This window comes from Cebus imitator, unplaced genomic scaffold (genome assembly GCF_001604975.1).
Source record: "Cebus imitator isolate Cc_AM_T3 unplaced genomic scaffold, Cebus_imitator-1.0 Scaffold429, whole genome shotgun sequence".
Classification (NCBI taxonomy): domain Eukaryota; kingdom Metazoa; phylum Chordata; class Mammalia; order Primates; family Cebidae; genus Cebus; species Cebus imitator.
In genome coordinates this window covers 782,292-804,918 of record NW_016107744.1, presented here as the reverse complement: position 1 = coordinate 804,918, position 22,627 = coordinate 782,292, and the positions used below count along the sequence as shown (strand labels likewise).

General features: G+C 36.0%; 1 protein-coding gene across 4 annotated transcripts in view; it reads right to left on the bottom strand.

Annotated features, from left to right (window-relative positions):
- TBC1D15 (TBC1 domain family member 15) overlaps positions 1 to 22,157 on the bottom strand; it is a 63,596-nt gene extending 41,439 nt beyond the window's left edge. For 2 of the 4 annotated variants that reach the window (XM_037731906.1, XM_037731907.1), the window contains exon 1: positions 5,351 to 5,449. The gene's annotated coding sequence lies outside the window, so the exon portion shown is untranslated. Of the gene's footprint in view, positions 1 to 4,517; positions 4,593 to 5,350; positions 5,450 to 22,105 lie in introns of those variants that run through there. The other 2 variants (XM_037731908.1, XM_037731905.1) reach the window with 2 other exon arrangements.
- Positions 22,158 to 22,627: the final 470 nt, after the last annotated feature.

Below are 22,627 nucleotides of genomic sequence, written 5' to 3'. Positions count from 1 at the left end.
CCATACCTAGAAAGAATATAATGACTTTAGTGAATCTGCTCTTAAATTTGTTAAATATGAGCACCACACTACATAATCAACAAACATCAAAGGCAAGTTATCTACAGAAAAGAGTCCAAATGAAATGAGGTGGCAGGCAGGGCAAAAGGTCACTCAGAGGGAAATGGACTATATAGGAAGACGAAAAACATCTAAAAAGCTATCCTTAAACTCCTCAGAAATCAGAAAAGATATTACAACCACAAAGAACAGAGTGCTATTCTTTAAAAGGGGACAAGAGGACTCTCAGAACAAGAAAGATATCTTAGTAATGAAATGATAGCAAAAACGAAAAAAGCAATAGAAGATTGAGAAAATTTCCTAGAAAATAGTACAGACAAAAAAAAAGGAGTAAGAAAATAGAAAAGAAAAGATTTTAAAATTATGGGACCAGTCCACAAAGTGTGGAGTTCCAAACAAAAGGAAAACAGAAAATGGAAAAGAAGAAATTATCACTAACATAAATCAAAACTACTTCCCAGAATAAAAAAAAAAAAAAAGACAGGAGTTTCCATATTAAAAGAGCTCAAGTACCCAGCACAATGTATTAAAAAAACAAATCCACAGAGGCACATACCCGGAACATAATACAAAAAACAAAAAGAAAATCATTAAAAGCATCTAAAGAGGTTAAAATGATGATGATGATGATGATGATGATGATAATAATACAGGGGATCAGGAATTAGAATTCATTAGACTTAATGTCAATGAAGGAAACCAGAAAACTTGGGGCAAAACTTCAAAAAAATAAAAAATAAAACCAGGTGCAGTGGCTCACATCTGCAATTCCAGCACTTTGGGAGGCCAAGGTGGGCAGATTGCTTGAGGTCAGGGGTTCAAGACCAGCCTGGCCAATATGGTGAAACTGCCTCTACTAAAAATACAAATATTAGTCAGGTGTGGTGGCGCACACGTGTAGTACCAGCTACTCGGGAGGCTGAGGCAGGAAAATCCCTTGAATCCAGGAGGCGGAGGTTGCAGTGAGCCGAGATCCCGCCACTGCACTCCAGCCTGGGACACAGAGTACGACTCTGTCTCAAAAAAACAAAATAAAAAAACTTCAAAAAATATCCATGGGAAAATTTACTTTCAAACTGTAAATCTTTGCCTGCCAGGCTATCAATTCAGAATAAGGCCAAAAAGACTTAAAAAAAAAAAAAAAAAAAAAAAAGAAGAAGAAATGTTTTTGTTGCCATATACTCTCTTTCTCAGGAAGCACTGGAGCTGCAGCAAAACAAGGAATAAACCAAAATAGAGGTTGGCATGGGATACAGAAAACAAGGGGATTAAAATATGGGAAAGACACAAAAAAGAACCCCCAGGAAAAACGCTGCACAGCAAACCAAGAGAGCAATCAGTCCAGGATAAGCTTGTGAGAAGGCTCTGGGATAAGAGTATCTACGAAAATGAAATTAGAAGACAATCTATATATTTAAATATTCTGAGAAAAAATACAGACAACTGAGCAAGAGTTTCAAGGTGATTCAAAGATAAAACAGAGCTAAATCCCTACCTTTTACAGTGCAGAGTCAACACATAATATGTAAATTAGAAAAAAAATAGTGTTAGAATTATGTTATTTAGATATAGGGCTATAACTAATCAAAAAACACTACAAGGTGTGATTGTGATTGCCATGGGAGATGGAAAATTTGGTGGAAAAGTAAAAGTACCTCTGTTTTCCATAATAAACCTTCTAAAACATAAAATTTATATAGGAAAATGTATAATTTAAATTAGAATTTTATAAATAATAAAATCTTTTGTAAAAAAATTATGAGAAAATGTTGATCAGGTACATACAAAAAGCACAAAAACATAATAGAATTGGAAGTATAAACATTTAATAAAAAAATCTGTTCCCATTATAAAATGGGATTCCTTATCTCACATTATATACAAAAATTAACTCAAAATGAATCACACATGAGAAATTATTTAATGAGTACAATGCACATTACTCAGGTGATGAAGACTTGATGGGGAAGTGAGGAAAAGGGAGGAAAAGGGAGGAAGAAAGAAAAAAAATCACCAATCTAAATATAAGAGGTAAAACTATAAAATTCAGAAGAACGAAAATACATCTTCATAACCTTGAGTTAAGCACTGGTTTTTTGGATATGACACACCAAATGGACAGGCAACAAAAGAAAAAAAATAGACAAACTTAACTTCATGAAAATTAAAACTGTTTGTGCTTCAAAGCATACCAACATGAAAGTGAAAAGACAGTCCACAGTATGGGAAAAAATGTCTGCAAAGTACACATCTGATGTGAAAATTATATCCAGAATATATAAAGAATTCATAGAATTCAACAATAAAAAAAAAAATAACTAGCCTATAATCCCAGCACTTTGGGAGGCCAAGGCAGGCAGACTGCTTGAGCTTAGGAGTTTGAGATCGGCCTGGCCAACATGCTAAAACCCCGCCTCTACAAAAAATACAAAAGTTAGCCGGGCATGGTGGCATGGGAGGCTGAGGTGACAGGGTCACTTGGGACAGGAGGCAGAGGTCACAATGAGCCAAGACCACACCACTACACTCCAGCATGGGCAACAGAGCAAGATCCTGTCTCAAAAATAAAAATAAATAACTAATGGGCAAGGCCGGGCACAGTGGCTCATGCCTGTAATCCCAGCACTTCGGGAGGCTGAGGCAGGTAGATCACCTGACATCAGGAGTTTGAGACCAGTCTGGCCAATATGGTGAAACCCTGTTTCTACTAAAAATGCCAAATTAGCCAGGCATGGTGGCAGGCACCTGTAATTCCAGTTACTTGGGAGGATGAGGCATGAGAACTGCTTGAACCTGGGAGGTAGAGATTTCAGTGAGCTCAGATCAGGCCATGTCACTGCGCTTCAGCATGGGGCAGAGCAAGACTCCGTCTCAATCAATCAATCAATAAATGGGCAAAAGATTTAGAACAGGCATTTTTCCAAAGAAGATAGTTGGCCCTCCATATCCCTGGGTTCTGTATCTGCAGATTCAACCAACCTGGAATCTAAAATATTCAGGAAAAAAAAATTCCACGAAGGTCCAAAAAAACTTGAATTTGCTGTGCACCAAGTACTATGCTACATCGAATGGAACCAATACCCCACAGACACCAAAGGACAGCTGTATACATACAAGACCAAAAATGCCATTAAAAGATGTTCAACCTCATTAGTCATTAAGAAAATATAAATTAAAACCACAATGACATAAATTTCAGTTATGGTTTGAATTGTGCTGCCCCCTCCCAAAAAGATAAAGTTCTAACTCCTATTACCTCAGAATGTGATCTGATTTATTAGGTTGTTACAAAAGTAATTGCAGTCTTTGCCATAAAAGCAATGTCAAAGACCTCAATTACTTTTGCACCAACCTAACAGAAATAGGGTCTTAATAGAGGTAATCAAGTTAAAATGAGATTATCAGGATAGGCCCTAATCCAATATGACTAGTGCACTCATAAAAAGGGGATTAACAAGACAGGTATGAACAGATGGAAGATGATGTGAAAACACACAGAAGACACCATCTACAAACCTCAGAAACTAATTTCTGAGGCTACCAGAAATTAGTAGACAGGCAAGAAACAGATTCTCCCTAACAGCCCTCAGAAGAAACCTATCCTGCTAACACCTTGATTGCTGACTTCTAGCCTCCAGACCTGGGAGACAATAAATTAAAATTGTTCTAAGCCACCCAGTTTGTGGTGATTTGTTTACCGTAGTCCTAGGAAACAAAGAAAACTTCATAACCACTAGACTTACTAAAATTAAAAATAACAAGTGTTGATGAGGATATGGAGATATTAGAATCCTCATATATTGCTGGTAGATTAGAAAATGATGCCGCTGCTCTAAAAAAAGTTTGGTAGCTTCCCCAATGTTAAACACAGAGTTATAGAACCCAGTAATTCTTCTCCTAGGCATATACTCGAGAGAAGTGAAAACACATTCACACAAAAACCTGCACATGAACGGTCAGAGCAGCATTATATATATTAGCCCCAAAGTGAAAACAACACCAAATGTCCATCAATTGATGAATAAAGTTGTGATATATCAATACAGTATTATTCATCAAAAACAAAAGTACCACCCATGCTATATAACATGGATGAACCTTGAAAACCTTATGCAAAATAAAAGAAGCCAGTCACAAAAAAACTACACTATTACATGAATCCATTTATAAGAAATGTCTAAAATAGGCAAATTCTTAGAGGCAGAAAGTAGAGTAGTGACTGCCAGTGACTGAAAGTAGGTGAAATGAGGGTTAACCGCTGATAGAGTTCTGAAGGGTGATGAAAATGTTCTAAAATTAGATACTGGTGGATGGCTGCACAACTCTGAAAGTATACTAAAAACCACTGAATTGTATGTTTTAGAAGGATGAATTTTATGGTACATGAATTATACATCAATAATACTGTTATTTTTTAAGTGGCATTCCCTTAGATACACATTTTTTTTCTTAAATACCTTTCTAGCATAGAGAATATTAGAGGAATCTAATGCATCATCCAATGGTCTCCAGTCCACTATTACTTCAGCATCCTAAGGAAAGAAATTATGAACTATATTTAATAGTAAGCAATATGTCACTGTTTTATTTCCTAAATCCAAAATAAAACTTCAGCCTCTTAAATGTTAACATTTTAAATATGCTAATATCATACGCAAACCAAAAATGTTACATAGATTTTTCAAATTCTGTCCACTTTTTATTATGAAAAAAATTATACTACTGCAATTTCTATGTAAGTTTTAGAATATTCCATGTCATTTTACCCCCTTATCTAAAGTACAGATGGTCCCTGACTCATGATAGTTACTGAGGATTTTTTTGTAACAGGGTGGTGTAAAAGCAATGCACATGCACTAGAAATCATACTTCATGTAACCACAGAAACACTGTTTTTTACTTTCAGCACATTATTCAATATATAACATGAGATAATTAACACTTGATTATAAAACAGGCTTTATGTTAGATGATTTTGCCCAACTGGAGGCTAACGTAAGTGTTCTGAGTATGTTTAAGGAAATTAAGCTATGATGTCCAGTAAGTTAGTATATTAAAAGCATTTTTGACTTAAACAATATTTTCAATTTATGATGGGCTTATCAAGACAAAACCCCGTAAGTCAAGAAGCATGTGTTTTACTATTGCATCATTTCCATGTTACATTTACAACTACTGTTCAATTACATAATTTTATCTTACATATGAAATTCAAACTTTCTGATAATTCTCCAAAGATGAATCACTACCATAAACTATTATTAAATAAACTCATTTACTAGAAACTCACCTTTTCTAAAACACGTAATATTCCTGAAATCAAGCTGTCTTGGTCATTGGTCTTTCCACAAGATGAGTGAATATATACTCCTTCCTGTTCATATATAATCTAAAACAGCAAAAATAAAGTTAATCATATAATTTCTACTGTGTACTACTTTAACATTTGTTAAAAATATTAAGATATATTTTCTTATCACAGTTGGTCAAGTTTCTGATTATTCCATATATAAATGTGTGTTTTAAAAAAATACCTCACAGACTTAAAAGTACTTCAAGCAAACATAAACTTGAATGAATTCTGCTTTGTTAATGCATGAACGTTTGTTTATCAGATTCGTGATCATCACAATCTTGATCTCCTACTTAAAGAAGTCAGACTAATTGTAACAAGTCTCAATATATAAATTCCACTTAAAATTTACACTTTTCACTAGATGCAGTGACACGTGTCAGTAGTCCCGGCTACTTGGGAGTATGGGCTTGAGCCCGAGTTCAAGGTTGTAGTGTGCAACAACTGCACCTGTGAATAGCTACTGCACTCCAGCCTGGACAATATTGCAAGAATTCATCTCTCTAAAATATATATATATATACATATATATATATAGCATTAAGGAAAATACTGAGCTCAAATTGAAAATGCACTTGAAAATATCTAAGAATATGAACAGATGAAACACAATGAGGAAATCCTTTCTAACTATTCTTATAGTAGCACATTTTTAGTGTAAGATCATTTTGGTGTGTTTTTGAAACACTGTGGCATGGAAATTCAGGAAATAATACAGGAATTTTAAAGAGTAGTGATGAGAACAAAAATAAATAGAGTAGTGATAGGGATGCCTAGGAATGACTAAACTAATTCAATTTCACATTAACTGAGTGCTTCTATATGTAAAAAATACAATGGCCAAAAGCACATGAAGATGATAAAGATACAATCCTTGAATAAATTCCTATGGGAACATAGGGGAGACTTAAATTAACTCCTAAGTAAGTTTAAATATTTAAAATTAAGTCTTATTTTCCATAGACATAATGTTATAAATTAAGATTCCATTCTTGAGACCTATTTCAAACCATTAAAAAAATTTTTTAATTATGAAAATAAGTAACATAAAAACAAAAGTCACTTCTAGATCTAAGTAGTTTTGACATACTGAACTCTGGAATACAGTATATTATCCTATTTCTGTAAACCTTTTATTAATATTAGTCTTCAGAATATCACGGGCCAGCAATGCAAGATAAGCACATCATATGACTCCTTCACTCATAAATATAAATGGACATGTATCTTCCTGCTTTTAGCTAACATTTATGGAACACTTATACAACAGAAACTCCGTATGTTATAACTGAATCCTTACAACCACGCTAAACCATAGATTATACAACTATATTCTACCACTTCATTGGGATGAGGAGCCCATTTTTGTGAATAAGAAAACTGAAAAAGGTTAAATAACTACCCAAGGTAAACAAGGCAAATGATAACAGGTAGTGATGAAACTAAAACCCAGTGAGTCTGACGACAGAAAACTGTGCTCTTAGACACTACCTTATAAAGGTTCCACATTACTTTTACTGCCTCTCTCTTGTGTTTGTTATGTTAATCAACCGTGATAGGACTTCTCAGGAAAGAGTCTTTTAAGTAATCAAGATCACCAGGGAAGTTCTGATGTGAAAAACTTAAGTAAGATAGCCTTACCGAAAAACTTAGGTAAGCACCAGACCAGCATGTAAACAGAAGCTTACATGGTGACAGGATGAGCTGAGAAAGGGTGGGAGACAATTCTATATTGTTCGTACAGAGATGAAAAATTGTAAAGCCTATAGATATATGCACAAAAATACGCATAAGAATATTTACAGTAGTATTATTCATAATATTAGAGGATGGAGAAGGAGGAGAAGGAGGAGGGGAGAAGGAAAGGGAAGTTATGCACCTAAACATTCACAAATAGGAAAATTACCAAATATATCCTGGGATATCCATTCTATGGGGGAAACTATTCAAGAGTTAAAGGATGAGGCAGATTAAATGGATGAGCAAACAGACAATGTACATGGAAAAATCATCATGTATATACAGCATGTTGACATTTACACTTTCAAAAAGTTTGTATCTGCATGAAATATAAACAACAAATTCTGGGAGGATACTTTAAGCTGTTAATAAAGATCATTTTGGGAGAAAAGGATGATGAAAGGCTGAAAGAGAACTGTTAACTTTCTATTGTTAATGTCTCTGACTTATTTGAATATTTCAAAGTGAAAATACAGTCATATATTAAAAATAATTTTAAAGAGTAACATGAAAAAAGGAGAGCCTAGAAGTATAAACTAAACTTTCTAGACTTCAGTTTATCAATTTATAAAACAGGAGGGTGAACCAGATAATCATATCTAGGAAGACAAAAATACATGAAAAGGTTGTGGAAAAGAAATCCCTTAAAATCGCAACCTTTTTCAATATAATTTTATTAACTTTAGTCTGCATGTTGTACAATAGATCTCTAGACTTGTTCATCTACGTATCTATTTTCTATCCTTTGACCTACAACTCTCCATTTCCTAGCAACCCTGTGGTAACCTCTGTTTAATACTCTCTGTATCTGAGTTGTTTTTGTTTTTTGAGACAGAGTTTTGCTCTGTCACCCAGGCTGGAGTGCAGTGACGCAATCTCAGCTCACTGAAACCTCTGCCTCCCAGGTTCAAGTGATTCTTCTGCCTCAGCCTCCCGAGTAGCTGGGATTACAAGCATGCAAGCCACCATGCCTGACTAATTTTTGTATTTTTAGTAGGGATGGGGTTTCACCATGTTGGCCAGACTGGTCTCGAACTCCTGACCTCAGGTTATACAACCGCCTTGGCCTCCCAAAGTGCTGGGATTACAGGCGTGAGCCACTGCACCTAGCCCTGAGTTTTTTGGTTTTTTGTTTTTTTTTTTTTAATTATACATACTCCACATATAAGTGAAATCACACAATTATTTTTCTTTCTGTATCTGCTTACTTCACTTAGCATAATGCCCTCCAGTTAAATAAGCAGATTTTAGCTGCTCTTGTTACAAAAAAGTAACTATGTGAGATGACAAATACGTTAATCTACTTCATTATAGTAACCATTTTACTATCTATATGTATCCCATAATACATTGTAAACCTCAAATGTACATAATAAAATTTATTTTAAAAAGATATTGAGAAAAATATTCTCAAGCTTTTTTGACAAATGGATCAGAGACATACCTAGAAATAACACTTCAGATTTTCACATAAAACTCAGCTAGTAGAATAGTTGGGAACTTCCTAATTCTCATAATGGAAAAACAGACACTCATTTGGCAAGAAAAGCTTGTTATCATTAACAATAGCAATCTAAGGTTCTATGACACCATTAACATTAAAGAGATTCTGGAACCTTAATGAAGTGAACCCTATAGCATCAAATGAAACATTTTACCTTATTTAGGCACATTAAGCAACTCCTCCTCTTACATTTGTTGGTTAAGTGTTGCCTATTTTTTTTCAGTTAAGAAAAACTTGCAAGAGTTTCCTTAAGTAGTTTAGCTGGGAAAATAATAAAAATTAAAGTGACAGACACCTTACAAAAAAGTCAAAGCTGCACTTATTCTGTATTGTGTTCCTTAACTCTTCAGCATTTTTTGGGGAACAAATTGCACATCCCAAAACTCCTAATTCCAAACCACATTTATACTGTTTTCAGAAAGCAGTAGTGTTTAGGTTTCAAATTTTCAAGGGTTTGACATTAACTGATACAAACTAACAGTTGTGCCAGAAATGACAGATTAATAAAATTAATAAATGTATTAATTTGTGATAGCTACTAAACTTTAAAAATCTTATAATTTATAAGACTTAAGGGCACAGGAAAAAAATAGTACATTGGTACATAATTTATTTCAAATACAAAATCACTTAGTGATAATCATTTTAATTTAAATATAGGTTGAGCATCCCTAATCCAAAAATCTTAAATCTGAAATGCTCCAAAATTTGCACACCAACTTCAAGCTCAAAGGAAATGGACCTTGGAACACTTACATTTTATCAGCTGGGTATGGTGGCTCACACCTATAATCCCAGCACTTTGGAAGGCCAAAATGGGAGGAGTGTTTGAGCCCAGGAGTTAAGACCGGCCTGGGCAACAAAGTGAGACCCTGTCTCTAAAAAATAAATAAAATTTTTTTTTTTAACGAAAACTTTGTGGATTTCAGTTATTTAGACTGGGGATGCTCAACCAGTATACTGCAAATATTCCAAAATCCAAACAAATCCAAAATTCAAAACACTTTTGGGTCCCCATTATTTTGAATAAGGGATAATCAACTGTAGCACTTTGTTTCCAAAGTACTCTGATCTCAAATCCTCATGGCCACCCTGAATGAGTCAAAACTGATGTTATCTACATCTCTATTTTATGAAAGAATAAACTGAGGCAAGAGCCACCAGAAATTGTGTAATCCAATCTTTCATTTGATAAATATTTGGTCTTGAGTAAAGTCACCGATTACAGATTTCCTGACACCTTTATCCATTAAATTACAACTGTTATTGCCTAAAGAAACTACCAGAAAATTTTCACATGGCTTCCCTTGAGGAAAACAGTTCCTGAAATGGCTTAAATGCAGAAAACAATGCTGCTTCAGAACTAAAAACCAATTTTTAAGCTTCTAAATTTATAAACCAATGCAAAACCTTTAAATAAAAACCCTTATTCTCATCTGAACTCCTAAGTATTCTACATAAGCAGCTTAGCCCTTTTCACAATATCTTGGTTTAAATCAATCTGTGAATATTATAGTCTTTCAATCGATTTTTAAGAGTGTGATCTTACTTATTTTTTATTTATAGGAATATCTGTTCATCACCCCAATCTCTAAACACATGTGTTTAGTAAAATACAAAAATCACAACTCTCAAATACCAACTATTTAAAATAGCTCAAAATACAAAAACAGAAGTCTGGAGACTGATGTCAGCAAGACAGTCGTCTTGAAGGCCTTAGTGTTCATTTCTCCCCACCCACCAATAAGCAGCCAAAACAATGAACAACTACATTTTAACAAAAATAACTGAGAGGACAGGCCAGGCACAGTGGCTCATGCCTGTAATCCCAGCACTTTCAGAGGTGGAGGCAGGAGGAGTGGTTGAGCCCAGGAGTTCAAAACTAGCCTGGGCAACATAGCTAGACTCTGTTGCTAAAAATAAAAATAAATTATAACTGAGGGAGAGCACTACAGTGCATCGGAAGAACAACAGAAACCCTTGTGAGCACAAAGAAACTCAGGATGGCCACACACAGAAAGAAGGAAATATTGGGATCCCATCACTCCATCCCAGAGCTGAGATCATCTGGGAGCCAGGAGGAACTTCTCTCTAAAGCAAGGACGTAAACAAGAGAATACCAGCAGCCTCCACCAACACCTGGACACCTACAGACACCACCAGTTGGGTCCCTGCAGTCCTCACAGGCACTAAGCCCAGCTGAGAGAGCTACCTGGAGTCCAAATAGCTGTGATTCCTCAAGAGAGAAGATATGTGTTCCGCTCTTGTGGCCCAAAAGATTACTGCACTATGCCATCTTGGAACTGGAACTGTGGCAGAATGTGTCGTGCTCTAGGGGCAAGTAGCCACAGATTCCCTTCATCACTGAAACTGAGCCACCACTGAACCACCCCAGCCCACTGGCCCATCCCCAAGATAGCTGTGAACAGCTGTTATACCCTTCCCTGTGGGGCCAAGTGGAAACAGAGTCAGTCTACCTACCCTTGCCCTCACCCCTTCAGGCCACAGCTAAAAGTGGCATCTTGCCTCCTGGGAAAACAGGACCTTGGCCACCCACAGCAGTGACACACCCCAGTACCCTAGCTGAAGTGGCACCCTTCATCCCAGGGAAATGTGCCTGAGCTGAGCAGGACAGTCAAACCCCACCAGACCAAAGCTGAACAGGCATATCACTAACTGGAAAACTGGTGCCCTGCCTGAACTGAGCAGCTACACATCCCCAGGCTGAGGTGACACAGTACCCCACATCTAAGAGAAACACAGTTATGGCTGAGCTAGATAGCCCATCCTATAGACCAAACAACTCTAGTATCTTGCTTCCTTGGAGCTGGATTAGCTCTCCAGAGTCTAAGCTGCTGAGATACTCCTCTCCCTGGGGAATAAAGTCATCACAGTGCTATTCCCTACCAGCTCTCCTGGGGCACAAACCACAGCAGTGTTCTGCTGTTCTGAGGTACTTGCTGTTACTGTACCTGGCCTCACAGAGTCTGGGATACTGACAAGCCCCACCATCCCACAGTCTAGAGTCACTACTACCTAGAATCTCATCCTCCAAGATCCAAGTTACCACTGAACCCTACTGGCTCAGATTCCTGCATTATAGCCACACCCTGTTCCCCAGGCCCAAACCTTCAAAGTACCTCTTCTTCTCAGGAGTCAGGCCAGTGTTGTGCCCTGCCCACCAGGAACAGACTCATAGCTACAACCCAGCTCCCTGGGCCCAAGCTGCTAGAGGATGCCTCAGTGTCATAGATCCTGACTCTGTGAGCAACCTACATCCAACACAACCAGAGCAAGCAAACCTCCACCCGAAGACCCAGATGACAAAATTATGAGATGCTGAGCCTAGAACCTGAAACCCACAGCTGCTCCAAGCACCTACACATAGAACACAGTGTCACTGCAGCTGCTTATGAGCCATGACAAATCTGACACCAAAAATGATTTAGACACCCTCAGCTAAGTCTCCTGTTGTAAGGAAAATGAGACTAGGAGGACCTCAAAAGCCCTTAACAGCAAAGACATTACCACTGCTAGCACAAACTTCCACAACCTAGGCCACTAAGGTGCCCACAATTATTGCTGATATTGAAAGCAGCTTTAAAGAAGCTACATGGAAACTATACCACTGTACCAATTCGGAAACAATCACTACACACTTCTAACCAACACATTAAAACCCCACTGCTGGTTAAAGTCATTTTCTACAAAAGCCACTCTACAGGGTTTGGAAAAGAGAATTGTTTCACTAGATGCAAAGCCATCAATGGAGGCACACATGAAACAAAAAAAAAGGCAAGGAAATAGGACACCACCAAGGGAACATAACAATTCTCCAGTAGCAGACCCCAGTAAAAAGCAAATCAACAAAAAGAATTCAAAATAACAACCTTAAGGAAACACAATAAAAAACAAAAAAAAAAAAAAAAAAAAAAAAAAAAAAAAAAAAAAAAAAAAAAAAAAAAAAAAAAAAAAAAAAAAAAAAAAAAAAAAATACAGATAATTCCATAAAATCAGGAAAATAATTCATGATATGAATGAGAAATTCCAGAAAGAAATAGAAATCATGAAAAAGAACCAAACAGAAAATCCTGAAGCTGAGGAATTCAATGATAAAATTTTAAAAAACCCAATGGAGATCTTCAACAAGCAGAGCTGATCAAGCAAAAGAATCTTTGAATTTAAAAATAAGTAGTCTAACATTAACCAATCAGTGGGAAAACAAACAAAAAAAGAGTGATGAAAGTTTTATGGAGTATCATTAAGCAAGCAAATATTTAGATCATAGTACTTCCAAAGGGAGAAGAGATAAGAAACGCTGTAGAAAACCTATTTAATAAGATAACATTCCTAAGTCTGGAGAGAGATACAAGCTTCCAGATCCAGGAAGCTCAAAAGTCCCCAAATAGATTCAATCTAAAAAGGTCTATAGTCAAGCTGTCAAAAGAAAACAGCAAGAAAAAGCATCAAGTCACATATAAGGAAGTCTTTGTTAGATTAAAAGCAGGTTTCTCCATAGAAACCTTACAAGCCAGGACAGTATGAGATAATATATTCAATGTCATGAAAGAAAAATAGCTCCAGCCAAGAATATTATATCCAGCAAAGTTATCTTTCAGGAATCAAGAAGAAATACAAGCCTTTTCCAGGCAAGTGAAAACTGAGGGAATTTATCACTACTAGACTGGCCTTACAAGAAATGCTCAAAGGAGTCCTATATCTGGAAGGAAAAAGGCAAAAATTACTATCATGAGAACAAACAAAAGTATAAACTCATTGCTAGAGCAGATACACAAAGGATAAAGCAAACAGAATCAAACCTTACCATTACAGAGAACCACTAAACTTCAATGGTAAACTATGGCAGCAAAAAAGGAACAAAGGATATACAAAACAACCAGAAAACAATTAACAAAACAAGAAGAATAAATCCTCACCTATCAATAACAACCATGAATGTAAACAAATTAAATTACTCACATAAAAGATATAGACTGGATAAATGGAATTTTTTAAATAACCCAACTATACGCTGCCAAGAAGAAGCTCACTTCATCTGTAAAGACACATATAGACTGAAACCAAAAGAGAGCAGGAGTAGTTTTACATGTATCAGATAAAACAGACTTAAAAGTCAAAAACTGTAAAAAGAGACAAAGAAGGTCATTATATAATGAGAAGGGGATCAATTCAGCAAGAGGGTATAGAAACTCTAAATATATTTGCACCCAACACCAAAGCACCCAGATCCATATAGCAAAATACTAGCTCTAAAGGGACAGCTACACTCCAAGACAGTAACAGTTGGGGACTTCAATACCCCATTCATAGTGTCAGACAGATCATCTAGACGGAAGATCAACAAGAAAAAAAATGGGTTTAAGCTGCACTTTAGACCAAATGGACCCAAAAGACCAAGGGAACATAACAATTCTCTAGTAGCAGACCCCAGTGAAAAAGAAATCAACAAAAAGAATTCAAATTAACAAACTTAAGGAAGCACAATAAAATACAAAAAAATGCAGACAATTCAATAAAATCAGGAAAACAATTCACAATATGAAGGAGAAATTCCAGAAAGAAATAGAAATCATTTACAAAACATTTTATACAACAGCTGCATAATAAACTTTCTTTTCATGAACACATGGCCAATACCCCAGGACAGAACATGTTAGGCCACTAAACAAACAAGTCTCAACAAGTTTAAAAGAACTGAAATCATATGACGTACCTTTTCTGAACCTAATCTAATAAAACTAGAAATCAGTAACAAGAACTTAAAAATTTGTACAAATACATGAAAATTAAACATGTTTCTGAATGACCAATGGGCCAAACAAGAAACTACGAAGCAAATTTTTTAAAATTTCTTGAAACAAACAAGAATAGAAACACAACATATCAAAACACACAGAATACAGGAAAAGCAGTATTAAGAGGGAATTTTATAGCAATAAACACCTACGTTAATAAACAGGAATGAACAACCTAATAATGCACATCAAGGAACTAGAAAAACAAGAACAAACCAAACACAAATGAATAGAAGAAAAGAAACTATTAATAAAGATCAGGACAGAAATAAACAATATTGAAACCAAAAAAAATAGAACAAAGTTAATTTATTTATAAAGGTAGACAAAATTGACAAACCATTAGACAACCAAGAAAAAAAGTGAAAAGACCAAAATAAAATCAGAAATTAAAAAAGGATACATTAAAACATACCACAGAAATACAAAGGATCATTAGAGACACAAGTACAACCAACCATACTCCAATGAACTGGAGTATGGATAAAGTCCTGGACACATACAACTTCCCAAGATTGAATCAAGAAGAAACCAAACCTGAACAGAACAATTACAATTAAGTTTGAATCAGTAATGAAAAGTCTCCCATTAAAGAAAAGCCCACAACCCAATGGCTTTACTGTGGAATTCTACCAAACATTTAGAGAAAAGCAAACGTCAATTCTTCCAAACTCTTCCAGAAAACTGAAGAGGAAAGAATTTTTCCAAACTCATAAGGCCAGCATCACCCTGGTGCCAAAACTAGACAAAGACACAACACAAATAGACCACCACAGAACAATATCCCTGATGAACAGAAGGACATTCTCAACAAAATACTAGTAAGCAGAATCCAGCACACATTAAAAGATCACTGGCCATAATCAAACACAATTTATCCTGATGCATGGATGGTTCAACATATGCAAATCAATAAATGTGATTTATAACATCATTAGAATGAAGGATAAAAATCATATGATCATCTCAATAGACAAGGAAAAAAAGTTTTTTATAATATTAAACATTCCTCATGATAAAAAATCTAAGCAAGTTAGTAGAAGAAACATACCTGAACACAATGAACTCTACAGCCAACAGGCAAGAGAAAGAAAGGAGGACATCCAAATTGTAAAGAATCCTTGTTTGCAGATATAATCTTATATATAGAAAATCCTAAAAGCTCTACTAAGAAAATTCCTAAAGTTGATAAATTACATAAAGTTGCAGGACACAAAATCAATGTACAAAAATCTGTAGCATTTCTATACACCAATAATGAACTAGCAGAAAAAGCAATCAAGAAACCATTTACAATAGCTACGAACAAAAAAGAAATAATGTAGAAATAAATTTAACCAAGGTGAAAGATCTTTACAAAAATAACTATAGGCCAGGTGCACTGGCTCACGCCTGTAATCCCAGCATTTTGAGAGGCCAAAGCAGGTGGATCACGAGGTCAGGAGTTCGAGACCAACCTGGCTGATACCTCCATCTCTACTAATACAAAAAAATTAACCAGGCACCATGGCGCACGCCTGTATTCCCAGCTAGGGGGGAGGCTGAGGCAAAAGAATTGCTTGAACCCAGGAGATGGAGATTATAGTGAGCCGAGATTGTGCCACTGCACTCCAGCCTGAGCGAAAGAGAGAGACTCCATCACACACACGCACAAAAAGAATAACTACAAACACTGATGAAAACTTAAAGAGGACATAAAATAATGGAAAGGCATCCATGTTCATAGATTGGAAGAATTAATATTGTGAAAATGACCACACTACCAAAAGTAATCTACAGATTCAATGCAATCCCTATCGAAATACCAATGACAATGTTCCCAGAAATTGAAAAACAATCCTAAAATTCATATGGAATCCCAAAGACCCCAAATAGCCAAAGCAATCCTGAGCAAAAAGAACAAAGTGGAGGCATCACACTACCAGACTTCAAGGTATACTACAAACCTACAGTAACAAAAACAGCATGGTACTGACATAAAAACATACACAGATCAATTAAATAGAATAAGGAAGCCAGAAATAAATTTAGCGCCAACTAATTTTTAACAAAATCACCAAGAACATTCTTTGAGGAAGAAACAGACTCTTCCATTAATGGTACTGGGAAAACTAAATATGTGTAAGCAGAAAAATGAAACTAGAACCCTATCTCTCACCATATACAAAAATCAACTCAAAATGGATAGAAGGGCTGGGCATGGTGGCTCATGCTTATAATCTCAGCACTTTGGGAGGCTGAATCGGGCAGATCACCTGAGGTTGGGAGTTCAAGACCAGCCTGGCCAACATGGCAAAACCCCATCTCTACTAAAAATGCTAAAAAAATTAGCTGGGCATGGCGGTGGGTGCCTGTGATCCCAGCTACTCAGGAGGCTGAGGAAGACAAATTGCTTGAACCTGGAAGATGAAGGGTGCAGTGAGCTAAGATCGCTCCACTGCACTCCAGCCTGGGCAACACAGTGATCTCAAAAAAAAAAAAAAAAAAAAAGGATTGAAGGTTTAAATGTCAGATCCAAAAATATGAAACTATTATAAGAAAATGCCTCAAAAACTACTAGAGGAAATTCTTCAGGACACTGATCAGGAAGATGATTTATAAAGAAGACTGCAAAAGCACTGGCAATAAGAGAAAAAACAAACAGGATTACCTCAAACTAACAGCTTCTGCACAGCACAGCAAACAATCAATAGAATAAAGATACAAACTGTAGAATGGGAGAAAATACCTGCAAACTATATATCCAACAAGGGTTTAATATCCAGAACAGAAAAGAAAGTCAAAAAACTCAACAGAAAAAAAAAATACTCCAATTTAAAAATGGGCAAATGAGCTAATATCTCTCAAAAGAAGACTTACAGGGAGTTTATATTCAAGGCAACTTGTATGTATGCTCCTGGAATGCCATCCTCAATCTTGGTCCAAATAAACTCTACACCTACATTAAAAAATACAAATGACAAAAAAACACACACACAAATAGCGAACAGGTATATCAAAGAAATGTTCAACATCACTGATCAGCAGAATACAAATCAAAACTTCAGTGAATACCATCTCATCCCAGAAAGGCTAATTAACTGATGACTAACTTTCTGTCATCCAAAATACCAAAAAAAAAAAAAAAAAAAAAAAAAAAAAAAAAAAAAAAAAAAAAAAAAAAAAAAAAAAAAAAAAAAAAAAAAATGCTGGTGAGGATATGGAGAAAAGATAACTTTTATACACTGCTGGTGGGACTGTAAATTGGTAAAACCACTGAAGAAAACAGTATGAAGGCTCCTCAAAAAACTAAAAACAGTGGCTGGCCGTGATGGCTCACACCTGTAATCCCAACACTTTGGGAGGCCAAGACAAGCAGATGGCTGGAGATCAGGTTAAGACCATCTTGGACAACATGGAAAACCTGATCTCTACAAAAATTTTAAAAAAATCATTAGCCAGGCATGGTGGCACATGCTTGTAGTCCCAGCTACTCAGGAGGCTGAGCTGGGGAGATTGCCTGAACCCAGAAATTGGAGTTTGCAGTAAGCCAAGACTGCACCACTGCATACCAGCCTGAGCAACAAAGCAAGACTCCATCTCAAAAAAAAAAAAAAAAAAAATTACCATATGATTCAGTAATCTCACTTTTGAGTATATATCAAAAGAAAATTAGTATGTCAAAGAAGCACTCCCATGTTTAATGCAGCACTTCTCACAAAAGCCAAACACGGAGTCAATGTAAGAGTTTATCAACAGATGACTGGATAAAGAAAATGTGGTGGCTGGGCACAGTGGCTCACGCCTATAATCCCAGCATTTCGGGAGGCTGAGATGGGTGAATCGCCTGAAGTCAGGTGTCCGAGACCAGCCTGACTAACATGGAGAAAACCTGTCTCTACTGGAAATACAAAATTAGCCAGATGTGGTGGTACATGCCTGTGATTTCAGCTACTTGGGAGGCTGAGGCAGAAGAATCACTTACACCCGGGAGGCGGACGTTGCAGGGAGCCGAGATTGCACAACTGCACTCCAGCCCGGGCAACAAGAGAGAATCTCTGTCTCAAACAAGAAAAAAAAAAAAAGAAAAGAAAGGAATAAAATGTGGCATATATGCACAATGGTATACTATCAAGCCATAAAAATGAAAAAAATTCTGTCATTTGCAGCAACATGGATGAGCAAAAAGGACACATGTTAAGTACAGTAAGTCAGGCACAGAAAGATAAATACCACATGTTCTAACTCATGTGGAAACTAAAAAGTTGACTTCGTAGAAGTAGAAAGTAGAACAGCAGCTACTATAGGCAGGGAAGGGTTAGGAAGGGGAATAGACAAAGGTTGGTTAATGAATACAAAAGTACAGCTAAACAGGAAGAATAAATTCTAGTGTTCTACAGCCCTATTGCATGATATAATTAACAATTTATTGTATATTTTCAAATAGTTAGAAGAGCAGATCTTGAATGCTTCCAACACAAAGAAATAATGAATGTTCAAAGTGATAGATATACTAAGATTTGCTTATTACACAATATATTCATATATCAAATTATCGCACTGTACCCCATAAATATGTACAATTATGTGCCAATTAAAAATAAAAGCAAAATCTAGATTTTTTAAAAGTCCAATTAAAACTTTAATAATATGTAACAATGAAGATGATATTTCTTAATTAGACTCTATCATGAATTGATTCCTGAGGAGTATCATTCTGCCACAGAACATTCTGCTTCTATGTTTATCAATTGTAATAACTGACATTTGAAAAGGTATCTCCAGGCATATTTGTTACATAAAACTATTTTGCTACAGCAAACAATTATGATGTGAAGAACTTCATCTCAGATAACATTTGTTAGTAGAATAAGCTTTCAATTTCTTTACTCTGATTTTATTCACGAGCTCTAATGAAAAATAAAAAGAAAGGTTCTGCCCAGGCACAGTGTATCACACCTGCAATCCCAGGATATTGGAAGGCCAAAGCAGGAGGATTGCTTGAGACCAGGAGTTCAAGACCATCCTTGGCAGTAAAGTAAGATGCCCATTTCTCTTAAGAAAAAAAAATTAAAAACTTTTAAAAAGAAAGCTTCACATGCTTTTATCTGCTATGTAATATTTTTATTATGTATTACTTTACAAAAATATTTCTACGTTATCACATCTGACCCTCAAAATTCAATTGAACAGACATTATCACTCCCATCTTGTAACTGAAAAAACTGCAAGGAAATTAAGTGATTTGCTCAAGGTTCTTCCACTATTTTGGAGGTGAGACTCAAAGGTCTACTCTACAAGTTTTATTTGTCCAAAGAGTACATAATGAAAAAAGCTATCAACTTAAGACTCAGCACATATGGACACTGACAAAACTAATCCAATATCCTATGTGCTGTTTGCATCCCAATCTGAAGTATTCACCAACTACCAGTGCTATGAGTATGAGTAGGTCCTCTGTACTATAGAAAACAAAGAAAGAGCATCAGCAGTCACTTTCTTTCTACTACTTAGGATTTGAGAGAAAATGAAGAGCTCACAGGAACAATCAAAAAAATAATAATAAGTCAGAAAAAAAAGAAAAATATATATATCCCAAGAAGGTAACCGTCTATGGAAATAACAATCCGGAATCTGGCAAACAGAAGGCTAAAAGAAGAAAAAGACTGAAACAAAAGCCTACACTACCAGAGATGTGCAACGTGTTTGAGACTCCTTACATAAGAAGCCAAATTCTACAAAGAATCAGCACCATGCATCCCAAATAACAGATGATGCAATAAAAATTTCCCATGACTGTTAACTTAGGGATACAGAGGTATCGATATGTAAAAACAGAATAGCCTAATCAGTTTCCCAGACTGTATCTGAGATATTACTAAAAGTCTATATAAGATCCCCAAGCCTAACAACTTACTAATTTGTGATATTTTATAAGGGAACAAATTATATGGCAAAAACTTATCTGGAATACAAACCTAATGGGGATATAAATGATGTTTTCATCTTCCAGTTCATCTGGCAGAGAATACTGAATACGAAAATTGCACGAAGGAAACACAGTGTCGAAATCAAGATTTGGGAGGTTTGGCAGTATGGGGGTGGGTTAACCATAATTTCTGTAGGGCCCAATCTTTTAAAATCAAGAAATAATGTATTTGATTAAATGATTAAAGTTGAAATTGGAAGAGAATAACAACATACTCCCCAAAAATAAGATATCACATGTAACAAAAAGACAAAAGATGCAACTGATTGAGAAAAACTTAATGTTACCCAGTAACATTAAGTAGAAGATATGGAAGAACTTTTTTTAAAAAATGACACAATAGCTATGTTTTAATACTACTAATAATAAATGTAAGAAAGTGATTATGATAAAAAAAAAAGTTAGGATCATGGTTACTTAGGAGACAAGTGGTGATACATGGAAGGTCATCTGGAGTTATCCACAAAGGTCTATGTCTTAACCTGAGTGGTGATTACAAGAAAGTTTGCCTATGACTCATTCAGATATATAAAAAGCATGATTTTCAGTATCCGAATTTTGTTTTACAACAAAAATGCTAAAAATTACTGGTAATAAACACAAAATGATATGGTTCAACTGTGTCCCCACTCAAATCTTATCTCAAATTGTAATCTCCACATATCAAGGGAAGGAGCCAGTGGGGCGTGACTGGATCATAAGGACAGTTTCCCCTATGCTGTTCTCATGATAGTAAGAAAGTTCTCACAAGATCTGATGGTTTAAAAGTGGCAGTTGCCCCTGAGCACTCTCTCCAGCCACCATGTAAGACATGCCTTGCTTCCCCTTCCCCTTCCTCCATGAAGTTTCCTGAGGCCTCCCCAGCCATGAGAAATTCTGAGTCAATTAAACCTCCTTCCTTTATAAATTACCTAACCTCAGGTATTTCTTTATAGCAGTGTGAAAATGAACTAACACACAAAATGTAAGGTTTAAATAGGATCTAAATCAAATCTCAAGGGTACAAAAGGAGTATTTATCTGATGGAAAACATGACACAGATTCAACAATGGAAAAATATACCTTGAGAAAAAGAAAGGGAAGGACACATCAAGCAGATATGTGAGGAAGTAGTACTACCTATCATCAAATGAGCCTGCAAAAGAAAAGGCGGTGGGGTGGGTAAGGAATGCTATTGTTTTGGAAGATTATACATACTATCAATGAGACGGAAGAAAAAAATACTTTTTTACTTTTCCTTTTTTTTTTTTTTTTTTTTTTTTTTTTTTTTTTTTTTCCCCCGAGATGGAGTCCCACTCTGTCTCCCAGGCTAGTATGCAGTGGCTCGGCTCACTGCAACCTGTGCCTCCCAGGTTCGAGCAATTCTCCTGCCTCAGCCTCCCAAGTAGCTGGGATTCCAGGCGTGCACCACCACGCCTGGCTAATTTTTGTATTTCTAGTAGAGACAGGGTTACACCATGTTGGTCAGGCTGGTCTTAAACTCCTGTCCTTGTGATCCACCTGCCTCGGCCTCCTAAAGTGCTGGGATTAAAGGTGTGAGCCGCTGTGCCCAGTCAAAAAAGACACTTTAATACAAATTATAGACTGGTATAAAACCACTCTATGTAGACGATGATGACCTTCGGCTACCCAAATATGTACTGGCACACTCTCTAAATACATACCACCTGTTAAAATTCTTGAACGTCTTGCTGATAATGTCACCTGTCGGAAGGTACAGAACAGAAGAGAATTAATGTAGACCAATGAGAAGGAAATAGTAAAATCTGGGGAGAAAATAGCTATCTTAAGAGTTCAGAACAACAAAGAGAACAAATTTGGAACACAAACATTCAGCCTAGGATTGAAGGGGGAAAAAAAAACATGTACAGAAGAGATAGGTATTAATTCCACTAAAAACAAAAAGGAAAAAGAAGCCCTACACAGAAACTTCTACTTCTGGCCAAGATGAAATGACAGGCTGGATTTACTCTCCCACCAGGAAAACAATAATAATAATATTAATAATAAACTAAATATACTGACCAATCTATGAAACAATAGTTTTCAAGATACTGTCCATCAAACAACGAAGGACGGTAACTACTGAGAGAAAGGAACCAAATTAAGTGAGCAATACAATTGTCTAGCTTACTGTCTTGAGTTCCCAGTTATCAGAAAGGGAGAGAAAACTCAGAAGGTATCCA